Source organism: Phasianus colchicus, chromosome 8 (assembly GCF_987193195.1).
Source record: "Phasianus colchicus chromosome 8, bPhaCol1.hap1.1, whole genome shotgun sequence".
Lineage (NCBI taxonomy): Eukaryota > Metazoa > Chordata > Aves > Galliformes > Phasianidae > Phasianus > Phasianus colchicus.
Window position 1 is genome coordinate 21,487,284 of NC_143443.1, and position 10,607 is coordinate 21,497,890.

Consider the following 10,607-nt stretch of genomic DNA (forward strand, 5'->3'; position numbering starts at 1 on the left):
GTTCCAGGGTGTGTATTGTTGTGCTTCATTAGTCTTGTTTCAGTGTGAAATCATCTGAAAAGCATAATCTCATTATCTGCAGTTAATTGTGGATCATTAGCTTGTACTTAAGTCTCATCAAGCTTGAATTTCAAGACTTAAGCTCGAGATATTTCTCTTATATTGGCATTTCTAATTAGAAAACCAATATTTGTTAGATATCTCAAAGTTGTTAACCTGTTCAGCATTGAGCCAGCTGAAGTTCAAGAAGCACTTGGGCAACATTCTAAGAAATATGATTTGAGTTTTGGGTGGTCTTGTGTAGAGCCAGGAGGTTATGAGATTGTTGGTTTGGTGGGTTTTTGTTTTTGTGGGTTTTTTTTTTTTCCAGCTGTTGTATCCATTTTTACTGTATCATAAGACAAATTGTTCTCCTGTTAACTAGAGTGTTAACTGTTAATGTACATGAGTTGCATTTAGAGTGAGGTTTCTGTACTATACTATTCTATCACTCTACACTTTGTGATGTTGCCCTTGACTATAAAATCTTGGAGAGCCAAGATTTTCTTAGGACATCTTTTTTTGTTGTTTGTTTTACTGAGATCAGAAGGGAAACCTGTATATAAGAGTATTATTGTACATGTAACTTTCTGAGAGGAAAAAAGGGTGTGCAGTTACCACTGTCAGTAGTTGATGAAAGTTAGACAACTATGTGTCCTGGTTCTGCTGGAGTGCAATGCATGTGACCTCATGTTAGATTTTAGCTAATCCAAGTGCGTGTTTCACACATGAATCAGTCTTCGCAACAACGTTGCTTTCTGAGCAAATCAAGGATTACAGTGCCCCCTACAGCAGCTCTGCGGTTTTTGTTTTTTCTTTGAATCTTGAGTCAAGTTATGTGCAGATACTTGCCAGGTACACTACCAGTAAAAATAATAGTGGCTCAGAGAAGCATTTAAAAAAAAAAAAAGTCTTCAGTTTCTAGTTGACTTCCTCCCTTGCTTCTCAGAGATTTTCATCTGTCCTGGAGCTACTTGTTTCTGTTTTATTAGCACTGGTGCACTGTGATGTTGGAAATTGCTGGTTGTGATTCTCCTGAGCGGAAACTAAGATCAGCTAGAGAAGGGTATGCTGAAAAGGCTGGGGTGACTGTAATTTCCCCTTCTTGAGCACTGCTTATTGAAGCACATGCTCCTGGACATGTGATGGGGATGTAGCTATGCAGCTCTTCCCTGGTTGATTTAAGTGGAGCAGGAAGAGAAACCCAAAACAGGAAAGACTGATTTAAATTAAGACAGCACTGGCATAAGAACAAGTGACCATAAATAAATGAGAGCTGATAGACTTGAATTCTATTTAAGTCTTGGAAGAGCATGGGTCCAGAGCAATATAATGAAAGGAATTATGTCACATATTTGTGTATGATAAGTTTTTAGACTTAACCTGAATATCTCCTCCAGTCTCATGCCTTTAATGGAAGCTTCAGTCTATGAGGAAGTTCTCTCAAAATTTTAATGAAAGATTTCATTCCAAGTAATTTTGCTTGACCTGTAGAGTTCTTTAGAAGTCTTGATATATCAGTCTCTGCTTTTATTCCTAGGGGTTTTTACAGAGACTTCTATGAATTGTGGAGATGGTTGATCTTTTTCTTAAAGAAAATGGGTTGGAGTGAAAGTAGTAGAGGTGTCCAAGTCCATGACTTGGAAGTTTTCAGGATGTTTGGGAGAACTGAACGTTTCTCCTTTTCTATTTCTTGAAAGCATCCTCTTTCAGGAAAATGCTTAGGCATATGTGTGTCAGCTGCTCATATGTTATAACATAGGTGAGGTGTCTGAGGTAGAGAAGTGTGAATTTTGTTTGAAAACTGTAGTTACTATGGCCAATTAAAATCAAGTGTATGCATGGCTTTGCTTTTGGGTGAGGAAAGGAGATGACCTTTCAAATCTTGACCATCCAAATATGTTTAGAAAAAAAATGTTACGTGGCTTTTTCTCTTACATCAGCTGATTTGGACTTAGATGTTCCTTTCTTTTGATGAAAAGGAGAAACCTCTATCCTTTGATGTCACACAAAATTATGCATGCTTTATGCTGGGCAGCTGATGAAGGGTGCATTTTCTTGTCACGCCTGTTTCTCAGCCAGTAAATTCTCCTTGTTGCAGGTGGTAATGAATCATATTTTTCAGCTTTATCAGGATTCTCATCAGTTAGGATTTCACGTTCAGAACTGTGGGAAACTTTAGTGTGATAACTTAAGGTTTTCTGGTGCTTTCTAGTTAATTTTTTTTATAACAGTAACAGTAAATCAGACAATATGATTTCCAGAATTGGAAGTATGTTCTGAAAAATTGTGTATATTTTGACAAATTTCTGATGCAATAAACAAATCTTCTTTTTAGTGTTCTGCAATTAATGCTAGGTGACTTTTAGTGCACCAAGAAATAAAAATGCAGAAATAGCTGCTAGAGTTGGATGGTTCAGTGGCACACGAATATACTAAATACAGCAAAGAATTTCAGCTTAATCCCAAATATCCTGAGCATTCCTGTATGATGGAATTGATTATGGTAATATTCAGCAGACTTTGTCAGAGCATTTTGACATATTTTCAAGAAGTTACGTACTGTCTGTACAATGTTGGGACATAGAATACTTGTATATGCTGTTAATATTTTTCATTCAAACTCTTTAGCCTCAAAGTTAGAAATAAATGACTGAGTTAAAACTAATTATGCTTAAAAAAGTAATAGAAAAGAGTAAAGCGTGAGAACAAAACTGATGTAGTTATAATTATATACAAAACCCCAATGCAAAACTGCTGATTGAGATTACCATCCTAGGACAACAGCTAAAACTAAAGGAAGAAAGTTTTTCTCTTTTTTTAGGTCACTTCTTTGACTGCAATAAAAGTCATTCCCTTTCCAGAATGTACAGATGGCTCAGGCGTGCTTTAACTCTGAGATGTTCTGGACTCATTAGATCCATTGCAGCGTGCAGTTTACAGGATGCAGGCTGGAATTCTAATGTGGGTGGTGTGCTGCGTATCCCATATGGTTCATTAATTGAGTTTCAAACACCTACGTGGGACAGTAGATACCTGGTAGTCCAGTGGAAATTTAGAAATAAAGCAAAATGGTTTTTGCAGGAAACGTCTTCAATTCCCAGTACTAATCAGAAAAGGTCAGTTAGATTTTTGTGCCGTAGAAAAAACATGCATATTTTTGAAAAGTAAAGGGAGCACCAGGAACAAAGGAAGCATTACAAGCATTAATGTACCCTTTTATATTTAAAATTTTGTTCCATTAAAAGATTTGTGTTCAGATTAGCCACAAGGTTGGCCTTAGCTTATGCTATTGGGCTAGTCAGAAAAATGTACAAATTCCTTCAAGATTTTTGGTAAAGACTCTAAAAGTTAATTGGAAAAAAAGCATTTTGAAATGGGGATGATCTGTGAAATACTGTAGCCTTGGTCTTGCATTCTTTCACAGTATGTGGGATTCAGGGAATAAACCGTTCCAAAGTACTTTTGTCTTAAAACAGCTGCAAGAACATTTTAAATTTGTTGCCGAAGAAGAGATTAAAAACTGTAAATGCTTCCAGCTGCTGTGATTTAGGAGCACTATTGTTAAACTTCTGCTATTTTCAATATGCATACCTGTGTTTGTGGGAATGCTTTAACATATACGGGACAAAATGTATTAATGTTATTCTCTTTTTTTTTTCTTTTAAGTGACTAAAACAACAGGACTTATGCCCCTGTTTTGGATGAGTATCTTCATTATTATGCAGTTCAAAGCAAATTAATTTCTCTTAATTGAAACAGATATTTGTAATACCACGTTTTGTACAGCATTGCTACTGACATCTTAAAGTATTGCTTTGACCTCAGGAAATATTTTTTTTTTCATGTTTTACTATTCATAATTTATTTTTTCCTAGATCACAAAATAGTGTTTTCTTTAATAGTGCTGCACGTCTTTATTTTCTGATCCTGGTTTAGGTTATCAGTCCTCTTTTTGATCTTTAGAATGCATTTGAAATTAAACATAGGATAGAGAGAGGAAAATGCTGAAGACCTGGGCTTCAAGATAATTCTGCCAGAGACCTCAGCTTCTGATTGCAAAGATAAAGCTAGCATTAAGTGATAGTAAAGAAGGGAAAACTTCTGTAAAATGCTCTGGAGAGTTTCAGTCACCGTTGTTGTTTTATATAAGTTCTGTTTATGTTCATCTACAATGCTTCCCCTCTCTCCTTCTTTACTTCTTTAAACTCATGGCTTCATTTATATTTGTTTGTTAGGTGTTGTTTTTGGTGTTTTTTTTCCCAGCATGAAAGCCAATGACAGGAGGAGTCACGAATGATAGAGGTAGATTCTGTTGTGACACGGAGACTGAGTTCAGCCAACTTATCATACAGGTTATAATTCAGTGGTGGGACAACGCTGTCCTTTGACTTCATAATTTGAGTTTTTGAGATTTATGAGAGAGTAGACTAGTAATTAATGTCACAGGTGTATGCCTGATACTTATTGAAAATCAGCACCTGTCAAATCTGTATGGTGTAGCTCTGAAACTCAGCTAGTGCCCTAAACTTAAGCGTCTGTTATCTGTTGTATTTAAACTGTGAAAGAGATGGAAGTGGATGGTATTCAAAGTGCTTTCTAGGAGATTAGAAGTCTTTTCTCCCTCTTTCTTTTTTTTTTTTTTTAATGGATCACATTATATATTCCATGAAATGCTGTGGGACTTCATGGTGAGCTGTCATTATTTTTAATGAAAGATGAAATTCTGAGACAGAGTAAGAGTCAACAAAAGCAATGGCACTCCATTTAAACATTTCTGGTTTGGAAAAAAAGTCTGGGTTCTTCAGTGTTCAGCTTTTCAGTTACAATTAGGAATTGCTAAGCAAATCTGAAATTGTGGTGGGTATTTCTGGTGTTGAAAATATAGTTTGGCTTCTTTCATTAAGCTATCAGATATGAACTTCTGTCTCTCTTTATTTTGATTAAGGAAAAGCTATAGCTCTTAGTCATTTTAAGAGTTGGATACGATGGAATATTTATCTTATCCCTAGAAGAGTTCTAATAATTAGTTACAATGTTTTGTTTCTGCCATTTACCTCCAGTTCATCAAGTTTCAGCTTCCTGGAATTGTCTTGTGTTATGCCTTTATCTACTTGTTTAGGACCCTATGTTAAATATGCTCATTTTGAGAATTTTGTTAGTAACACTTTCTGTTTATAATGTTAAATTGAGTTTCTTGACTCAGTCTTTAGAATCCAAGATTTATTGTAAATTTTTATCAAAACTTTTTGAAGCTTTCCCATTCCTTAAATTCATAGAGATTTTTTTTTTTTAATACATTAAATATTTTCATTGTACTTTGTCTTTATGCCAATATTAGTGCTGACTTTCTTGGTTCTTAAACTTTTGTGCTGAGGATGGGTGTACTTTGTGAGTTACTAGTTTTTGTAGTCTATTTTTATGGAGTCTTTCTGTAGAGTTTCCTGCCAGTTTATATGTTTTTCTTTATTGTTGCTCTGAGAGACAGAAAAAAAAAAAGGCATGGATTTCTGAGTCATACTGTAAACTTAAATGGAAATAAAACCCGTGATGTCAACTACTGAACAACTGATGCAGGTATTGATAATGAGGCATAAACAACTGACACAAAACATTGTTTACTTATTCACCTAACAAAAACATGCTGCACATGAAGTGTTTAGCAAAATTAAATGTATATCCATTACATCACAAGAATTATTGAGAATTAACTGCTTTAATATAGAAAAGTCCACTGTTTTTTGCATTTAATCAGACCTACTTGCTAAGTGGAAGGCACAAGAAATCCTTTAGTGGATACCTGTTGACTAATTTGCATTAAGAGGTATTTCTTCTTTACCTCTATTAGTATTGGCTTAAATCCTGAATGATTTCATTATCTACGTAAATGCTTAATCTCTTGGAAACCCTGTTAAGCTCTTGCCTTCACTGAAAGCTGTGATAATTTCTTGTAGTTATTTCTGTATTTAAATAAATTGTTTTCAGATTCTGTGAAATGTTCATCTGTTTTCCTTTGTAATAATGGAGAAGTACCAATTTCACCCTTTCCATCATGTTATTTTACATTGTTTTGCTGTTTGCTCTTAGTAGTTCCTTCAAGCCATGCCAGGTGTTTGTTGGGATTTTTTTGGTGTGTTTTTCTTTTTTCTTTCAGTTTGTTGGTGCAGCCACTGCAATTGTATGTTTGGTAAAATTAAAAACTGATGGAATTTGATGCATTTAATCCTTTTTTTTCCCTCAACATGCAGAAGTATTTGTGAAAACTATAATTTGTGCTGTAATTACTCTACTGACACGAAGGATTTCACTTATTCGGAATTGTCTTGCATCTTCTTGAAAGGAACGTGGAACAGTTTGTAAAAGATTGCAAAATGAAGTGCTGCTTTAATTCTAGATGTGCTGTAGTCTTACTGCACATATGTAAGAAAACTAACAAGCCTTTTTAGTTTTTTTTGCACTGGAAGTCTATATCATTGCCAGTACATATTTTCTGTTGTTTTAGAGGAAAAAAAGCGCTATTATACCAACTCTGGAAAATGCCGAATATTTCTTTTGTAATCTCATAATGAAGTTGAAAATACACTGAACAAGCAGTTCAGTGTTCTTGTCCTCTCCAGAATGCTGACTGCTTGGTCAATAGGGAGGATGTAAAATTGAAATGAATCAACGGGAAGATAAAATAGCTTTTTTTTAAATTTATTTAACAGGAAACAAAACCCCTACAACCCTCATGTAATGTGATGAGGAATATATAAGCAGAGAAATAAAGAAGATGGTAATGGAACTGCTTTGAGAGTTGCTTCTGCACTCTTGCAGTTGAGTTAATCCAGGAAGTGGAAAAAATTCTCGATGTATCTTTAGCCTTTGTGGTCTGTAGTGCTACTTACTTGTTACCTTCTTACCAACAAGTTCTTCCGAGTCTCAGGAAGCTTCACAAGAGATTCTCAAAAAAAATTTACAGTGATCTCAATGATGAGGGAGTTTCTCCTCAGAGCTGTAATCTGAACTCAGGTAAAGAAGCCTGATAAAGACTTTTCTCCTAGTAGAGAGACTGTTTCTCAGCAGGATCTTATCCTATTTCCACATCTATCATTGAATGCTCTTTTGGATGCATGGCTCCATGCCCATTCCTTCGTCTGTCGATGAAGATAGTTCTCTTAGTATTCATAACCTTTGCTAGAAGAGTATGGAATAGCCAAGTCCTTGTGGATAATTGTCCTTACTGCTCCATGATGAGTGTGCACTAAGATAGGATAAGATGCAATACCAGATGTGGGAAGCCACTCTCTGTGATATCAGCACTTTCTCTGAAAATTGTTTCGGTGGCATTTCTGAAGAAATTCTGTCTCCTGAGGTCTGTGAAGAAGCCATCTGGAATGCCATTTACCCTCCTGTAAGATCTGTGCATTTAAACATACTGCTACATTTAGCTAAAAACTGCTGTAGTCACTGTTTAAAAACAAAGAAGCCTACAAATTTCTCATTAACATATTTCTAATTAACATCTTACCAATGTGTAATGCATAATTTCAGTACTACAAAAATAAACCACTGTTAAATGTTGTTAAATTTCATGTAGGTACGTTTTCCAATGCTTCTTCAACACCTGAAACTTATGTTTGTCTCGACAAGATGTTAGGCAGTTTTGTCTAGGCCTGGCTCTTGCTGTGTATGGCTGGTCCAGATGGTATCTGAAGTCCCTCCCAACCTTTGCTTTGCTATGATTGTACACTAAGTTGGCATTCAATTGGCTCTTAGTCGTCTTGTAAGCAATGATCAATTAGCGTGAAAAGATTCCTACGGACATGTAGTCACTGTTTAGAGTTGTCATTTAAATGATTCGTAGATTATGGAAAATGCACCCTTTCTTTCATGAGAACTTTAACAACGTTCTATGAAAGTGTTCTTGTATCTTATTGTTTCAGGAGAGTAAGCTCACATGTTCCAAGAATAGCAAGTTGCATTTCTGGACAGTTTGAGTGCACATACATCAGCTAATATGTATAGTAATGATGCAAATAACTTGCTGGTGAATGTGAACATTACAATGAATAAGCATACTGAATCTCAAGTTTGCAGTTTTAGTACCTGTAAGTTTTCCCCTTCCCCTTGGGAGAAGTCTGGGGGCAGAAGCCTGCATCCTTGGCTGCACTAAGAATTCTTATAACTTGGAGTTACTTTCTATATAGATACTTCTAGTCATTCAGTTATCAGCTGATTTTTTTTTTTTTAATTCAAATTATATAAACTTATATAATATTTAATTATAGGGAAACTTCAAAATTTGTAACTAGCCAAGTGTATGTGCATGTGCTCTAATTTCTAAAATATCATTATAATGGAGACTGGAAATAGCACTGCATGTTGTTATTGCCACTTGGTGTTTTAAGAATTTGCTGCTGACACTACTGAAATAAAGTAAGACTACTAACTGGGCACTAGTGTTCAGTCAGATAAGGCCGATGATGTTCCTGTGAACATTTGGAATGTACCACTGATAAGTTATTAAGGAAGCATGCCATATTACTTGAAAAATCTTTTATTTCTAATTACATGCCAGTCTGCAAATATGGACTTTAAATTTCAGCTTCTAAATGAAATGAATTTCAGGCAGAAATTAGGACTACTTGATATAGGTAGTAAGCCCAGATCATGGGAAACAGATGAAGCTTGGTGTGTTATGTACAAAAACAAGTCTTCACACTTTAAAGTCTTTTAAATTTTGCTGGAATACCGAACTAAATTGTAGCTCTCAGTCCTTGTAGTTAGAGATTCATAAAGGTCATGTGGTAATTACTGTTTTGTAATTACAATTAAAAAAAAAAAATCAAGAACAACCAACTGCGGGATTTCATGGAGAAAGTCTAGAAAGAATGTTTGCCATCTTAAGGATGAAGACAAAACTTTCCAGAGGAAAGTATCAGTAACTCATGCATGCTGTCACTATACTGATGTATTGTATTGTCCCTATTCCTTGGTGGAACAGAACAGAGCTTGCTTTCACTCTGTAGCTTCCACAAGATTTTCCACAGTTAGATTTTATCCCTGAAGCAATGGATGCAAGCTAATGGAGACCCCAGATTTTCATTTTCTAGCGTTATGGGAATGATACTCTGAGCAGCCCACATAATGTTTGGAGCTCTATATCTTGTTTCAATTGTGAAATGTATACATTATTAGCAAATTAATTAGTAACTAAAAACTATTACCTTCTGCCCTCACAGCTATTATAAATAATCTAAAAGCTTGTGGCAATAGCCTTTTGCCAAAAGCTAAGTGTTCTTCTAAGTGAGTTTGAGTATTGAAAGGATTGCATGTATCACTTTTTTTTTTTTGAATGAGAGCAGAATGAATTCGTGTCTTTCTTCCTGCAACACTTCTTTTGTTCTCAATTTCTTTGTTACAACTGTGCACTGGACACAAGGTTGAAGTGTACAATGTTGAACATATGCTGTGGGTACAGTTAGTTCTAAAGCCCCTTCCTGCATGATTTCCTTCCGGCTCGAACCCCCTCCCCCCAGTTTGCTGTGTTGTTTTTTTTTTTTGGTTGTGTCAGTGTTCCCAAAGCTGCTTATAGTGTCATAGAAGCGAGGGGTGGTGAAGTGGAGAAAAAGTCCATATAGCTCCAGCTCATATACAATGGTGATAGAGGACTTATTAGGGCCATTTTAAATATTAAAAAAATAAAACAAAGCATAGTGGGACTTTCTTATTCAAAACTAGTTTTATTTTTAAAAATAAATTGAATGCATAGCACTCACAAAGATTCCATTGTTTTGGACATTTTGCATTTAGGAGCACCATTCTTATTTATGCTATAGAAAACATTTTGGTTCTAGTAGTAAGAACAGTGTATCTTTAATGTATACTGGTAAAGCCCTTTTAAATAATACATCAAAACTGTTCAGTATACATTTTCTCTGCAGTCACTATGAAGCTGTAGTGTCAGAAAAAAAAATTTAGACTAAGCAATAAATTAAAAACAAACAGCAAGTAGTGGATTTCTTTACAGTTGACCTAATGTCTTAAAAATTGTCAAATAAAAATACCCTATTAAATGTAAGTTTGTTGTATTAACTAACTGAATAATCCCCCCACCCATTATAATTCCAGTGTTAAGTATTAGTTAATTTTTTATATATCAAATGCCTATGGGATAACTTTACTAATACTCCAAAAAAAAGAAAAGCCTACACTGCTGCATCACAACTAAAGATGATGAGTTAGCTGATGAGATTTTCCAGAAAAGTTTGCTACAGGCATCTGCTGTTACTTCAAGTCATGGTCTATTATAAGACTGTACATTCATAGTATCAGAGGTAGTTAAGAGCACTGAGGACTTGGGTATAGCATTGCAACAAGATGAAACTGGTAGAAGGAAGTCCATTTCCTTCTTACATGGGTAACAATGCTGAATAAAAAGCATGGCATCTTATGAGGTGGAAAATCTCAACTTAATGCTACCTTCAGACAAGGGGAAATATTCATTAATAGATGGAGAGGTGAGGAAAAAGATTTTACGCTTAAAGGAAGTAAGAATTGACCACCCTATGCCTATTTCAAAGCTG

The 10,607-nt window shown here is 35.2% G+C and overlaps 1 protein-coding gene across 1 annotated transcript in view; it reads left to right on the forward strand.

The window, feature by feature from the left end:
* The window catches only part of ZNF518A (zinc finger protein 518A), a 60,153-nt gene that overhangs the window by 4,173 nt on the left and 45,373 nt on the right, over positions 1–10,607 (forward strand). The gene's annotated exons all lie outside the window — the stretch shown is intronic.